The sequence below is a fragment of the Tiliqua scincoides genome, chromosome 4, assembly GCF_035046505.1.
Source record: "Tiliqua scincoides isolate rTilSci1 chromosome 4, rTilSci1.hap2, whole genome shotgun sequence".
Taxonomy (NCBI): Eukaryota; Metazoa; Chordata; class Lepidosauria; order Squamata; family Scincidae; genus Tiliqua; species Tiliqua scincoides.
In genome coordinates this window covers 8,247,619-8,264,776 of record NC_089824.1, presented here as the reverse complement: position 1 = coordinate 8,264,776, position 17,158 = coordinate 8,247,619, and positions in this window count along the sequence as shown.

Sequence of the window (17,158 nt, the reverse complement as noted above, 5' to 3'; positions counted from 1 at the left end):
ATGAACTCACCCCATAAAAGATCCCCAAGGATTCTGTGGGAGAAAGATATATACAAGGCTGGGTCACCTGACTCCTGTGTCTTTGGCCTTTCATTTGTCTGTTTACCTTCCTGTCACTGTTCATTGAACCACTGTTGCTCTCTTAAACCATCCTCATTCTAGCCACAACCCAAGGATCACATGCCAAGCCAGCATCGAGGATTGGTGACCACTGCTCCTTTCTTTTCCCCCCTTCCTCCTTCAGCCTGGTCAACCATCCTCCTCATCACGCACTCCCTTCTCCAGGGAAAACCCTGCTCTCTTGCCCTGCTTCCCTTCTTTGACTACACCATGGCTACTACATTGCTCCTGCTATCTAGCTTCTGCCTAGCTCACCATTTCAAAACCCTGCCTTGAAAGAGATGAACAATTTGGTCCTGGCATCCCAGCCCTGTGACACCTGCAATGCAGCACGGACCAAACAGAAACCGACTGATGACTTTGTTTCTTACAGCTGCTTTGACACTGACCCACAAACTCCTTTGTTCAGACAAACTGATGACATGCTTCGTGCCCCCAATGGCATAGCTAGAAGGAGTGCAAAGCACTGAGTTTTGAATGTGGGAGGCTCTGTTCCCACCACCTAGAATGGCTTCAAAGGGGTGGGCACAGATCATTCAGGCACCTGCAAAACTTGGTGCTTTGCTACACCACTAGGTACTCTAGCTACACCACTGAGTTCCCCAATCATTTTCTTCCTCTGTGTGTATGTGTGCATTTCTAAATCAATTTCAACTATTTTAGTGGAAGCCTGAGACTAACCCCAGGCCTCTGTGTTAGGCAGACATAAGAAGAGCCCCACTGGATCAGGCCAAAAGCCCATCCAGTCCAGCTCCCTGTATCTCACAATGGCCGACCAAATGCTTCAGGGAGCACACAAGACAACAGACACAACCTGGTGCCCTCCTCTGCATCTGAGAGGCAGTCCAGCTCTAAAACCAGGAGCTTGCAGATACCTACCATGACTTGTAACCCATGATGACCTTTTCCTCCAGAAATTTGTCCAATCCCCTCTTACCCCATCTAGGTAAGATGCCATCACTACTTCCAGTGGCAAGGAGTTCTACAGACTAATTGTATTGGCAACCTTCAGTCTCGAAAGACTATGGTATCGCGCTCTGAAAGGTGGTTCTGGCACAGCGTCTAGTGTGGCTGAAAAGGCCAATCCGGGAGTGACAATCCCTTCCACACCGGGAGCAAGTGCAGTCTGTCCCTGGTCTGTCTCCCTGGCTATGGGCCTTCCTTCTTTGCCTCTTAGCCTCAGACTGTTGGCAAAGTGTCTCTTCAAACTGGGAAAGGCCATGCTGCACAGCCTGCCTCCAAGCGGGCCGCTCAGAGGCCAGGGTCTCCCACTTGTTGAGGTCCATCCCTAAGGCCTTCAGATCCCTCTTGCAGATGTCCTTGTATCACAGCTGTGGTCTACCTGTAGGGCGCTTTCCTTGCACGAGTTCTCCATAGAGGAGATCCTTTGGGATCTGGCCATCATCCATTCTCACGACATGACCAAGCCAACGCAGGCGTCTCTGTTTCAGCAGTGAATACATGCTAGGGATTCCAGCACGTTCCAGGACTGCGTTGTTTGGAACTTTGTCCTGCCAGGTGATGCCGAGGATGCGTCGGAGGCAGCGCATGTGGAAAGCGCTCAGTTTCCTCTCCTGTTGTGAGCGAAGAGTCCATGACTCTCTGCAGTACAGAAGTGTACTCAGGACGCAAGCTCTGTAGACCTGGATCTTGGTATGTTCCGTCAGCTTCTTGTTGGACCAGACTCTCTTTGTGAGTCTGGAAAATGTGGTAGCTGCTTTACCGATGCGCTTGTTTAGCTCGGTATCGAGAGAATGAGTGTCGGAGATCGTTGAGCCAAGGTACACAAAGTCATGGACAACCTCCAGTTCATGCTCAGAGATTGTAATGCAGGGAGGTGAGTCCACATCCTGAACCATGACCTGTGTTTTCTTCAGGCTGATTGTCAGTCCAAAATCTTGGCAGGCCTTGCTAAAACGATCCATGAGCTGCTGGAGATCTTTGGCAGAGTGGGTAGTGACAGCTGCATCGTCGGCAAAGAGGAAGTCACGCAGACATTTCAGCTGGACTTTGGATTTTGCTCTCAGTCTGGAGAGGTTGAAGAGCTTTCCGTCTGATCTGGTCCGGAGATAGATGCCTTCTGTTGCAGTTCCAAAGGCCTGCTTCAGCAGGACAGCGAAGAAAATCCCAAACAAGGTTGGTGCAAGAACACAGCCCTGCTTCACTCCGCTTCGGATGTCAAAAGGGTCTGATGTGGAGCCATCGAAGACAACAGTGCCCTTCATGTCCTTGTGGAAAGATCTGATGATGCTGAGGAGCCTGGGTGGACATCCAATCTTGGGGAGAATCTTGAAGAGGCCGTCTCTGCTGACCAGGTCGAAAGCCTTTGTGAGATCTATGAAGGCTATAAAGAGTGGCTGTCGTTGTTCCCTGCATTTCTCCTGCAGTTGTCTAAGGGAGAATACCATATCAGTGGTGGACCTGTTGGCTCGGAATCCACACTGCGATTCTGGATAGACGCTCTCTGCAAGTACCTGGAGCCTCTTTAGTACAACTCGGGCAAACAGCTTTCCTACAACGCTAAGGAGAGAGATGCCGCGGTAGTTGTTGCAGTCACCCCTGTCACCTTTGTTCTTGTACAGCGTGATGATTACAGACTAATTACACGCTACTAATTACACGTACAGACTAATTACACGCTGGGTAAAGACATACTTTCTTTTGTCTGTTCTAACTCTCCCAACACTCAACTTTAGTGGACGTCCCCTGGTTCTGGTGTTATGTGAGAGGGAAAAGAACGTTTCTCTATCCACTCTATCCATCCCCTGCATATAAGACATGCATAACCATCACTTCAGCTCCTCAAATTAAGTGGGCTCTCCTTTGAATTTGCATTACTGGTTAAAAGGGTTTCTTTGGTGGGAGAGTCTAGATCCCACATCTCAATGAAGTGAAATGATGTAACAGTCTACCAAGGGGATCATGGTTCCATGGTTCAGGCCACAGTAAACCGCTATCCAGTAACATCCTTTTGCCGTGGCCCAAACACCAGAATCCTTCTCACTTCCATTATGGATTAGCAGACCCAGATCTTCTCTACTCTTCCCCTTGGATCATAATTCAAAAAACTTGATGTGACAACTTTACTTTGTGATTTTCCTAACCACACAGATATAGAGAGATTCATGTATGCATGTACCTTATATGATGAGTGCAATATCAAGTGAAGACTAGTATGCTTGAGTGAGGCATCACAGATCAAACACCACAGATACAACTTTCATGTTGTCTCAATCAATTCATTTTAATTGAGTCTGTGCACACAAGCCGCTGTGAGGTTCCAAGCATTGACCATATGGGGCTGGGGCACCTTCCTTACGAGGAAAGGCTATGGCGTTTGGGCCTCTTCAGCCTAGAAAAGAGATGCCTGAGGGGGGACATGATTGAGACATACAAAAGTATGCAGGAGATGGACAGAGTGGATAGGGAGATGCTCTTTACACTCTCACATAACACCAGAACCAGGGGACATCCACTAAAATTGAGTGTTGGGAGAGTTAGAACAGACAAGAGAAAATATTTCTTTACTCAGCGTGTGGTTGGTCTGTGGAACTCCTTACCACAGGATGTGGTGATGGCATCTGGCCTGGATGCCTTTAAAAGGGGATTGGACAAGTTTCTGGAGGAAAAATCCATTACGGGATACAAACCATGATGTGTATGCACAACCTCCTGATTTTAGAAATGGGCTATGTCAGAAGGCCAGATGCAAGAGAGGGCACCAGGATGAGGTCTCTTGTTATCTGGTGTGCTCCCTGGGGCATTTGGTGGGCCGCTGTGAGATACAGGAAGCTGGACTAGATGGGCCTATGGCCTGATCCAGTGGGGCTGTTCTTATGTTCTTATGTTCTTATGACCAATACATTGATGAGAAGCAAATGTTATGTGTGCACATGTCAGCCAGGCAGTGGCAGAGTTTTCAGTTGTGGAGCACATACTGCCACAAGTCCCAGGTGACAACTAATTGCCTATTTAAAAATCAGATATTGTAGCTGCTAATTACCCTGCAAAGAGCTGAGCTCCTGCAGTTTGTAAGCATGTGTAAATATAGGGAGATAAATGTTTGAGGGTCTTTTTTCTGGTTGTTATTATTTCTTTGCAGATATCATTTTCAAAAAGTCTGATAAAGTTAGGTGGGTCCCAATAAAGTGTCATTTTAAAAAGTGGGTCCTTTAGTGGCACTAAAAAGTTTGGGTACCACTGCCATATACACAAGTTTGTGCCTTTTCTACAGTGGATTAATTAACCTGGAATAATTACAACCATGTGAATATTATCATGGCATTTATCCAGACATCTGATTTTTCTCTATGTCCACAGAACACATCGGTAGGCATGGAGATGCTCTATCATTAATGTTTAAATAGCAGCTTCTGTTCCTGTGTGGCAACAATGTCCTCTCTGGGATGGTGCAGTAGGCAGCTTTGGATTTGGCTGGGTGATTGCTTGTTGCTTAAAAAAAAAAGAATGAATGTAATGAAGGTTAAAGCAAAATTATTAATCTTATGTTCAGCCGATCAAATTTTACAAGGCACATCATGACTGCGTCTGGATTGCCTATTACTTTGGGTTTGTAGGAGTTATAATATAAAATGCCAATGGAGTGGAAAGCAAATGCATTTCAGAAATAGATGTCTATGATTTCCTTTTGCTCTGGCTATGGACTTGCAATTAGAGAGCTGTTCAGGTATTACCTTAATGGACCAAGTGTGTCTGTTGCTGAGGGTTGACCTTGGTCTAAAAGGCATCTCTTGGCAGGGCCTGCCCTAATCAGGTAGATGGTCATCTTCCTTATAAAGAAAGTCATGAATCACAAGGACATTTAAACTTGGTGATCTTTTGGGTGTGACATCTAGGATTCAGAAGTAGTCTACTGATGAACACAGAGGTTCCATTAAGCTACTTCAAACCTTCATAGGCCAGGTTCAGCAGCCCAAAAGTGCTATCGTGAAGAGGTTGGCAACCCTCAGTCTTGAAAGACTATGGTATAAGCCTACAGCACCCGGTATTCCCAAGCGGTCTCCCATCCAAGTACTAACCAGGCCTGACCCTGCTTAGCTTCTGAAATCAGACGAGATCAGTCATGTGCAAAGTAACAGTTACTATCTACCATGAAGAAGGACACTGATAAAGTGTTCCCTATCTGAATTTATTTTCAGATTTGGAGGCATTGGCACCAGTGGTGTAATTAGAGGAGGTGTAAAGCACTTAGTTTTCCAGGGAGCCTCACCGCGGCATCCAAGCGCCCCCTCCCCCTTCCCTTTGGAACCATTTTGGGTGGTGGGAGCAAAACAGAGGTGCATGCCTGACTCTGAAGGGGAAGTGGAGGGGCCACTTGCATGCTGTGGTAAGGCTCCCTGCAAAACTTAGTGCTTTGCAACCCCTCTAGCTACACCACCGGTGCCAGAAAAACCTTCCCTGGCACGAAAGGAGCTTACCGTTCCACTGGGGAGTCTTCTCTCTGTGCCGCTGATCGCCACCAAACTTCAAATCAGACAGCCACGTCTGCCCGGAAATCTGTGTGCAAAGCCTGCTGGGGTGACGGAACCCAGAAGCAGCAGCTGGCTGGTGCAAGGTCGGGGCGGAGGGGGTGATCAGCAGCATAGAGAGGAGGTTCTCCAGTGGAACAGTAAGCTCTGTTCACTTGAAGGCTTGCAGATCTGTGGGCCGGAATTTGGCACCTACTGGTCTAGGAGAAGATACCATCACATCTTCCTCAAAACCCAGGCTTTGCACGCTTAAAAATACGTTACCATGTTTTAAAGAGGTGTCACATCGATAGACAAATACCGACCGACAAGTCGCTAAAAGGCTCCTATTTTCCCCCCTTCTCGCTTTTGGTTTGGTTTAACATTTTTCACTAGGACTCCATGAACATCATAAGCCCCTAATATCCTTGTTAAATATTTTATAAAAATACTTCAGCAAAACAGAGCTCCGCTCCAGGCTGTGTGAGTGAACACTGCTCTCTGTGAGGTTTCAATTAATTTTGCAGAAGGATATTTAATGAAACGTTTGCTTGGAAAACAGCATTTTGAAAGCACTCTCACCGACGGTGCTGGTAGCCTCCATTCTTTTTGAAATACCAATTACTGCGCCTTAGTGAATCATAAGTAAGAACCAGTTTATCAGTTGCCAGATAGCTTATTTTGCTTTTGCCTGAATACTTACAAAAAACAATTACATATACTGCATTTAATAATATGTGGCACCTTGCAAGAGCCCTGCTATTATTTTTGCATTTACATGTAATTGCCTTTGGTCCAGCTCGCTCCGTATTGTCTACGTTGATTGGCAGGGCTGCAATGGCAGGTAGATCTTTGGCACAAGAACACAGACTCGGCCTCCAATCCATAGCTGGCACTGAGTCCCATCTATCTGCTGAGTTCATGGCAGGGATGCTACCCTGGGTAGCAACCGGGTACCAGTTGGCACCCAGGACATGGGGGTGCTTAGCACTGCAGAAGAATGTCCTGCAATGACAATGACAGAACAACAGCAATGACAGAAAAGCAGTGGACGACCAAGGAACATGAGATGACTGTGATCCAGTTTTTTATATCTTAAATTCTCATAGGAAAACATTGCACTTTGTTATTGGTTCTCATCAAACACCATTGTTTTCTGATTTGGTAGCCTTGATTGATATCTCCGGCTCCAGATAGGTGCCTGTCTTGTTTTGCATCCTGCAGGGGATACAGCAATGAACTCTTGATTTCAGACCATGGCTTGAATTAACATGCACCTCTTGATCAGATGCAGCAGTGGAATTGGTGAGGGCCAGTGGCATAGCTAGAGGGAGTGCAAAGCACTAAGCTTTGCAGGGAGCCTCACCATAGCGTACAAGTCACCTCTTCCTCCTCCCCTTTGGAGCCATTCTGGGAGGTGGGAGCAAAATGGGGGTGAATGCCTGGAATGGCTCCAGAGGGGAAGGGCTGCTTGCACATTGCAATGAGGCGTCCTGCAAAACTCAGTGCTTTGCACCCCCTCTTGAGATGCCACTGGTGAGGGCAGCTACCTGGGGGGGGGATTTTTCTTTTGTGTCACTAATGACTTGGTTTTCTCCAAGCCAGGAAGCTCCCAGGATGTGGCTTTGTTCAAATGTGCTGTGCAAGCCAAGTATGGAATTTCCCTAAAAGAAAGGCAAGGCTTCTCTCCAGCCAACCATCTAGAGTGGGGAAGGAGGATGATGACTCCCACAAACCAAAGTGGTGGCCTCCCTTGAGGCCTCTTGCCCTCAGCCTAATCCAGCCAGGAGACTGGCTGGCTTGGGTCAAGCTGTCCTACCACCCAGTGCCACATACATGCATCAACCAATGTTGCATATCAATGTGCCCATCCTATCTGGGCCTTGCGCTGCTGAAACTTGCAGGGGGGATATGTTTAGGCTGTAAAACAAATAAAAAGCTTTTCAGGCAACAATGCCAATGAGGGTGAATAAAGTCAACTGATAGGGATATGAATGGAAAGTTTTCCACAGGTGACTGACTGAAAACTGTTGGCAACCTTCAGTCTCGGAAGACTATGGTATCGCGCTCTGGATGGTGGTTCTGGCACAGCGTCTAGTGTGGCTGAAAAGGCCGATTCGGGAGTGACAATCCCTTCCACACTGGGAGCAAGTGTAGTGTGTCCCTGGTCTGTCTCCCTGGCTATGGGCCTTCCTTCTTTGCCTCTTTGCCTCAGACTGCTGGCAAAGTGTCTCTTCAAACTGGGAAAGGCCATGCTGCACAGCCTGCCTCCAAGCGGGCCGCTCAGAGGCCAGGGTTTCCCACTTGTTGAGGTCCATCCCTAAGGCCTTCAGATCCCTCTTGCAGATGTCCTTATATCGCAGCTATGGTCTACCCGTAGGGCGCTTTCCTTGCACGAGTTCTCCATAGAGGAGATCCTTTGGGATCCGGCCATCATCCATTCTCACGACATGACCGAGCCAACGCAGGCTTCTCTGTTTCAGCAGTGTATCCCTACAAATGGGGGTGGTGGGTGGTGTATGGGAAATGTTAGTAAAAAAAAAACTGGCCCATTTCTGAAACTGGTCATTTCAGCCCAGCCCTAATAGCTGCACAGTACCCATGTACAAGCACTTAGCAAAAAATTCTTTTCCCTGAAAAATATACTTGCTTGAAGTGCCTCAGACTTGACTTTTCACAGAGCCGAATCTCTGAAGCAGCTCACACAAAAACAATCATTAACATAAGACCATGCGCAGTTGCCGACGGACAGTCTGGAAATGGGGACCAAAGAAACAATGGATTGCGCACTTTTGATTTTGGCTGAGAGCAAGAGCTTCTTGCTGTGAATCTCACCTGTACGTCTGGCTTCATTACTGAAATTATCATAACTTTCCTCATCAGCCTCTGAGTGCTGAAGGACTTGAAATCAAGAATCCAGGAGTGCCAGAAATGCCAAGTTTATCTTGCTTCATTTCCTCATCGAACACTTGGCTTCCTTCGTTAATGTTTGCGGGGTTTTTTTGATTTTTTTTTTTTAAAACAATCCCTGCACAACCTGCCGGATGGTCTAATCAAGCTGAGTTTTCTTTCACTTAACTTAATTGGCCAAAATGGTCTTTCACAGATGCAGGTCATTGCAAGGCATCCCAGAAGCAGCTTGATCACATTGAAAGAGACTGGTCTGGTGGACAAAGAGCCAGTGGACATTTCAAAGGACAGGCAAGGTCTATAGATTGCCCATGAAAGCTCAAGGTAAGGGCACCATACTTTGTAGTCCAGGGTTTGTAAAGACTTATTCATGAGTGGCCTTGCAAAGGAAGTCGAGACATTAAGACAGAAAGTGGTAGCAAAGAAGGTTGTGCTTTAACCAGAAGCTTCTTCTCACACTCCAGGGGGAGGAGTTAAATCTCAGGATGGGGACCAGAAACAAAGGGACTACCTACTTTCTTCTTGGATGCAGAGCTTTTGATATTCATCCCACATCTCACATTCATCCCATTTTAGAAATGGGCTATGTCAGAATGCCAGATGCAAGGGAGGGCACCAGGATGAGGTCTCTTGTTATCTGGTGTGCTCCCTGGGGCATTTGGTGGGCTGCTGTGTGAGGAAGCTGGACTAGTTGGGCCTATGGCCTGATCCAGTGGGGCTGTTCTTATGTTCTCCATCCATCACATTCAACCCATAAGCTTCCAGGCAGGGCCAAGATCTTCCCCTGATCCACCAGGTTCCAAACTCTATCACCATCAGACTTACCCAGCCTCTCCACCTGCTAGGTAGCACACCTGAGAATTAGGGTACCAGGAAAACACCTGGTTTGAATGGATGGGATCCTCCCCCTTACAACCTTGGGAGTAAAGCTATCAGCTTTTGATTTTAATTATCCTGTGATAATTAGCCTGTGAAACCCAGGAAGCTGGACTAGATGGGCCTTTGGCCTGATCCAGCGGGGCTCTTCTTATGTATGTTCTTATGTTCTTATCACTGACCTCATGGGTGGAGCTAAAACCATTAAAATCAGTCAGGCAATGTCAAACCTGGTGGTTAAAGGAGAAGTCAGAGAGGCAGAGTGAGCAAGGCATGGTGGATCTGATAAAATCAGGCAGACTAAAGGGCCTGGAAGGTCCTGTCTTTTCAAACTACAGAACCAGGAACCTGGATCATGTTGTTCTCTGGAGCAGACTAGAAAAAACGGCTGGTTGGCAGCCAAAATTCACTGTTCCTAATAATAATAATAATAATAATAATAATAATAATAATAATAATAATAATACAGGTATTAATATACCACCTTTCTTGGTCTTTATTCAAGACTTTATTCAAGGTGGTTTACATAGGCAGGCTATTTAAATCCCTGTAGGGATTTTTACAATTGAAAGAAGGTTTTATCTTACAAGAACCACAACTTCAGATGTTTCTTTCTGATCTGGTTTCACATTCTGGCCTCCATCCGCCCACACTCAGAGCAGATGGAATAGCTCGGCTTCAGCTTGTCAGCTGCTTCAAGGTCGCACGGTGCCAGTGGCCTTGAACTGGCGACTTTGTGGAGGTTATCTTCAGGCAAATGGTGGCTCTACCCTCTAGACCAGACCTCCTGCCCCGTATCTGAGTATGAGCAGCTACTAATCGTTATTACTTTGTTGTTTTTATTAGGATTTAATTTATTAGGATTGAAGTGATTTAATATTAATTGATATATTGATTCAATATACATTGCATAGTCATCTTTTAAAAACCCACAGTATAGATGCCTTTGGAGCGACTGGAGGAAGACACTGAATTCAATAAAGAACAGTTAACATTTATTGTTGAAATATTGGAACCCTAGTAGATTCCTTCTGTTTTGTTCTTCTTCCTTCTATTTTTACCTGTTACCCTACCATCTGTTTTACATTTCTTACCTGCTAGGATAGGATCTCCATCCACTGGGAAAAGCTTCTGTGCAAGTCCCACTGATAAGATTGGGAGTCATGTTATGGAGCGACAACAGCTGAATTGGTCCTTGCAGATTCAAGCCAGTCTGGAGACTCTTTCCCAACAGATAGATGTATGTAAGGAACAATTGGAAGATGTGAAGAAACAAGCAGAAGATAAACAAGGGAGTGAAAAAGCGGACAAGGAGGAAAATCAACAGGATGATTAACAGGACGAAGAAGAGACGCTGATGGGGATTAAGAAAGATAAGATGGACAGAGTAACAGGAGTGCACAAATCACAAAATTTGTTGGAACAAGAAGGAGAAAATATATCCCAGTTAACTGGAAGAATGAACACACCCTATATAAGAAAGTGTGGATTTATCAGATTCTGTTGTAGAGATAAATTATTAAAGATATTACAGGAGAAAAAATGGAGAGTAAGAAAGAAAAAGAACCCTGAGGGGGAATCTGAGGGTTAAAGAAAATGGGAGGATTTATTCAGCTAATAACAATGGTCCAAATTTATTTGAAGAAAAAAAAAAGAATACGTATGAAATTGATAAATTACAACATATTAAAAAATATAGCTGGAATTGTAAACATGTGGAAGAATTGTTTTATATGTGGTTATTATGTCAAAGGAAAAAAAGTGTAATTAGATTGGAGAATTAGATTGGAGTTGAAATAGCTGAGGTGGTAATTTTGGTAATTCGATGATTTTGTTTGAATATTAATGAGCAACTGAAGTTAGTTTACGCTTGGTAGAAAGTGAATATTTAGCAAATATAGTATAGGGCATTAGAGAAAATTTATTGTATATTATATAAATAAATGGATAAATCAATAAGAGGTAGAAACAGATGAGTAAGTAGATTAGGAGATATAGTATGATAAATTAGTAATGGTATATGGTATTTAGCACTCCTAAATGTATGTTATATGTTTGTATGTTTGTGTGTGTTAATGAAATAAATAAATAAACAAATAAATAAATAAATGAGGGTGACACCCTGACCTCCTGCACTGGGTTACTCAAACCCTCATAATCTTAATGGTTCTTTCTTTGATTCTTGCAAAGGATTTATGTGTTTGTTTTCTGGAATCTATAACTAAAACTCTGTGGTGTGTTTTTTTTGGGAAAGGAGGATGGATTTGGATTTCCAGGCAGTTCTCCACTATGGTTAGCGCTGTGGTGTGGACCTGTGAAGCAAAATTACAATTCCCAGGGAGCTATATGTAGAACCTCCCATATGTAGAGCTATATGTATATATATATATATATATATATATATATATATATATATATATATATATATATATATATATATATATATATATACATACATACATATACATATGTTCTATATGTAGAACATATGTAGAGCTATATGTAGAACCTCCCATATGTAGAACTATATGTCAACCTCGAGGCAAAATCTAGAGCCGGAGTCCCTGAGGCAGTTCATGGCTGAACACAGTCACGTTCTGGCAACTCCTGCAACGTCGCTGGAACCAACCGTATTGGCTTCTGCCTTTCCATTGGACCACCATTTCAGCGACGTGGAGAGGGGGGATTTGCTGCATGGGTAACAGTCTATCCTCCATATCTACTTTACCCAGGCTTCACGCACTGGAGAGGACACTCTGTTCCAGAACACTATTCAGAGTGCGATACCATAGTCTTCCGAGACTGAAGGATGCCAACTGAACTATATGTAGAAACACTTTGAAATCACATTAGGATTTTTTTTTCCTACACGCTGATCCAAATCAAGCCAAGGGGACCCTTCCCATGAAGTTGGGGCTATAGAATTACATTCTCTCAATTTATGCAGAAACAATCTGGGATGCCTGCTTGCACAAGACTGCATAGCTTTTTAAGCTAATTTCCTTCCATCAAAGTGAATGGAAAGAGACTGGCTTAAGTTAAAGAACTTGGAATTTCAGACTTAACTAGTTTGCAAATCACAACCACGCATCCTTGATTAAACCTTTTCCCCAAGACACCTACACATTTCCTGTCTTTTAATTTCTTTTCTCATTAAAGAAATATATAGTGTCTTTGGCTAGCTGGCTAAATTAATATCCCCTGGTATTTGATTTTCCATTCTTTCTTCAGCTTAGATGACTCAAGGATGTAAAAATTGGTTTTCCCAGTGACTGCTGCCTTAACCCTTATTCACTCCCTTGTTTCCATCAACCCATAACCTGTGGCTGAATTAAAAGAGCAATTTGAGTAACGGTTTAGAGGAGTATAAAGAAGCAGATTTAAAACTGGCCAAAATCAGTACCCTGGAATTTGAAACCCACTATCTAGGTGGGAATTCCAGTGGGTTGCAAAGAGCCACTTAAAAATCAGATAATGTTAATTCAAAAAGACCCAAAATTTTGTTGTCCCGTTCACAGGTAGCAAAGTTGGGATGGTTATTTTGGGGATGGAAGTCAAAGCCAAGTGAATTGACAAGTATAACTCCTGATGGTGGCCCGCTAGCCCAGCTCTAATTTCATGCTGTTCCACAGCAAAAAATGAGAGTTTAACAGCACAGTTCTATGTCTACTCAGAAGTGCTTCCTGTTGTGTTCAACTGGGCTTACTCTCAGGAAAGTGTAGATAGGATTGCAGCCTCATTGACAGTAACAGCCCAATCCTATCGAGGTTGCCAGTCCAAAATGGCTGCCGCTGTATCCCACAGGGCCAGGGAGGTAGCTGGAGGTCTCCTCAGGGTAAGCTGGCAGGTGGAGGTCTCCTTCTGTTGGGCCCTGGCATCCCCTATGGGTCTACTCAGATCTCTGCCAGCTCAATCAGTGGCACAGATTCAAGTAGGCCCGTGTATGGCGGTCAAGCTCAGGATGGGGGTTAGGATGCAGCAGAGGCCTCCTCCACCGTCCCAGTCAGCCTCCTGAGCCTGAACCATCCTCCACCTGATCCTCCTTCTGCCCCAAAATGCCCTCTCCCCATACCTGTTCCACCATCCCCTCACCACCACTTGGTGGTTTACCTACCTCAGTTGGCAGGCACAGCACCAGTGGCAGTGGAGGCTTTACACCATGTTTGTGATTGCGCACGTGCCCGACCCACCAATGGGAGCCGGTGTAAGGATCAGGCTGAAAGAAATCTACAGCAAGGAGCATCTGTACACGCGTCAAAAAAGTGGTCTTTGAGCACATGGTCAGCTGAATTCTGACTGTACATCAACAGAGCCTCATGTAACATTCTGAGCTAGAAAGGAACTTTTTTAAGAAGTAGTAGATGGGTCATAATAAAGCCAAGCATTAAGTGCTGGACAGACAAGTCAGTGCCATCACTATCGGCAATTCCACTTGGGAAATCCAATTTGTAAATGGAAATCAGGAGTCCCAGGACATGGTCTGAAGGTATGTGCTGCAGACACCTTGCTGAGACTAAGAGGATTTAATCAGGTCACTGCTTGGAAGGCTGACCACCTGAGCAGGTTCTCCACTTGGGAAAAAAGGCAGAATATAAATGTAATAATGTAAAAAAAATTTTAAGTCACTGAATGACACCTTCTCCACTACTCTACAGCTTGTCAACAAAACTTTCACCTGATGAATTACAGCCTGCCTCACAGGTAAAGCTGTCTTCCCAGAGGAAAAGGTGGCAGTCTTTCGTTCTCAGAGCCTTACATTGAGCAAGTTGTGCAATCTGCCAATTCCGTTCTAGTCTGAAACAGTCAATTCTTATTTCCTAGCCTTGTGTGCAAGTTTATAAAGCATTTCCATGTCATTGTATTGACTGGAAATGATCTCTTAAGCTGCGCAGCTCACTTAACAGTGTCAGAAGAGATGAGCACATCATATTGTTCCTGTTATGTGTGCTGTTTTTCAAAGTGGATGCGCTTCTTCAGGCCTTCTGCTGGATGAATTTGCTTCTGCGTGCGGCAGTTTTAATTCAGATGAAGCAACAAATACACACGTATCGAGCCAGCCTGACACTTGGGAAAGGAGAACTTTGCTTGAAAGCAAGAGAAAAAATTAGGAAATTCATGCATTCAGAATCGTGGTGGCCTTAGGCCTGTGCTATATGTCGGCCTCCTAGCCAAATCCAGCCTATCAACTGAGGGCCCAATCCTATCCAACTTTCCAGCACCGGTGCAGTTCTGAGGTAAGGGAACAAATGTTTCCTTATCCTGAGGAGACCTCTCTGACTGCCTTCCCACTACAGGATGCAGCAATGCCTCAATGGCATGGTTGCACTGGCATTGGAAAATTGGATAGGTTTGGGTCCTTACTCAGCAAATGTCTAACCACATCTCCCTGAAATGCTAGTTCAGGGCCTGATCCAGACTATAGCATAGCTAGAGGGAGTGCAAAGCACTAAATTTTTGCAAGGAACCTCACCGCAGGCATGCAAGAGGCCCCTCCCATTCAGAACCATTCTGGGCAGTGGGTGCAAAATGGAGGCACCACTGGGAAAGGGGTCTTATGTACAGTGAGTGAGTGAGTGAGCGAGCGAGAGAGAGAAAGAGAGTGAGAGAGAGAGCCAAAAGTTTGGAAGAGAGCAAGAAAGAGCATTATGAAATGGCTGAAGGTAAATTGGCTTGTTGGGCTTGCCTCTCTCAGAGGACATGAAGTAGATATAGGAGACCTTCTGCCTTAGATGTGCCACTTACAGACCCCCCAGGTCAATCTCAACACTTTTAATTGAGCCTGGATGACAACTTGAAACTTTCCCTGTCAAAATGGCCTTTGGTGGGCATTGATAAAATCATCTGCTCTTTTAAAACAAGATCTTGTTTTTGTATCCATTCACTTCAGGCTTCTCCACCTGGAAGAGCAAAAGCATCTCGTATATTACCTCCATTGAATAAAATGGCCTCTGGCTTTATAGCACGTCATTAGGACTCAAATGATGTCTGAGAGCAGGCCAAACGAAAGGGACCGGTCAGCCAAACTGGCTCAATCTTATGGGGGATGATTCAAGTGAATAGAGGTATGAGGCTAACATCTGCCCTGCTCATCACAGAGCTGCCAAAACAGTCATGTACACAGTTCAGTGCTGTTCCAAAAGCTGTTCGGCCACAAATAATAAGAAGGCTTCAATGGGCCAGAGTTTGGCTTCAGGTACTCATCAGGCAATCTGTTGTTGGCTCTGAAGACAGAATATTCTGAACATTGAGACAACCAATTCAGCATCTCAAGAGGTGTGAGGGCACACCAGGCCACTGCAAATGGAGTTTTTCAGAGCTCAGAACTGCAAGGCTGCTGAGAAACTTAGAAATCATGTGATGGGAGGTCACCTATCTACCACTTTCAGTGTGAGAAGTGCCCATCTAAGGAGGGGGGCGGCATGTCCGGGGGGGGGGGGTGGCATGTTGCAGACCTGCCCCAGGTTGCAATGAGAGAAAGTCCACTACTGCACAGTTTCACTGATCTGCAGTTCCATGGATACCAGGGACACCCTTTAAAAAGGGAGGTTGAAGATCCTCCCTTCATCTTGCATTCTGGGGCAACATTGGGTGAAGAGAGGACCCTCAGAGTGACCAGAAAGAGGCTGCTAGCAGCTCCGAAGATTGCCTGCAGCCATCAAAACGCAGTTGTTTCGCTGTGCGGAGGTCAGCAGAATGTACTTTTATTTTATTTTTAAATTTATTTTTTTTCTTTCCCCTTTAATTTCCCAACCGTTTTAAAGGGTGTACCCAGTATCCATGATTTGCGGTATCTGCATGGCGGGGTGGTGTTCCAGTATGGAACACCTGCAGATTTGGGGGTATGCCTGAGGGCCAACATTCCCCACAACGCCCCCTCTCCCCCGAAGACCTCCATTCCCCACAACCCCCTCTCCCTCTGCAGGCCTCCATTCCCCACAACCCCCTGTCCCCCTGCAGGCCTCCATTCCCCACAACCCCCTGTCCCCCTACAGGCCTCAATTCCCCACAACCCTCCCCTGTCCCCCACAGGCCTCCATTCCCCACAACCCCCTTCTCTCCCTGCAGACCTCCATTCACCACAACCCCCCTCTCCCTTTGCAGACCTCCATTCCCCACAACCCCCCTCTCCCCCTGCAGGCCTCCATTCCCCACAACCCCCTGTCCCCCCACAGGCCTCCATTCACCACAACCCCCCCTCTCCCTTTGCAGACCTCAATTCCCCACAACCCTCCCCTGTCCCCCACAGGCCTCCATTCCCCACAACCCCCTTCTCTCCCTGCAGACCTCCATTCACCACAACCCCCCCTCTCCCTTTGCAGACCTCCATTCCCCACAACCCCCCTCTCCCCCTGCAGGCCTCCATTCCCCACAACCCCCCTGTCCCCCACAGGCCTCCATTCCCCACAACCCCCCTTTCCCCCTGCAGGCCTCCATTCCCCACAACCCCCCTTTCCCCCTGCAGGCCTCCATTCCCCACAACCCCCTGTCCCCCTGCAGGCCTCCATTCCCCACAACCCCCCCCCTCTCCCTCTGCAGGCCTCCATTCACCACAACCCCCCCTCTCACTCTGCAGGCCTCCATTCCCCACAACCCCCTGTCCCCCTACAGGCCTCAATTCCCCACAACCCTCCCCTGTCCCCCATAGGCCTCCATTCCCCACAACCCCCTTCTCTCCCTGCAGACCTCCATTCACCACAAACCCCCCTCTCCCTTTGCAGACCTCCATTCCCCACAACCCCCCTCTCCCCCTGCAGGCCTCCATTCCCCACAACCCCCTGTCCCCC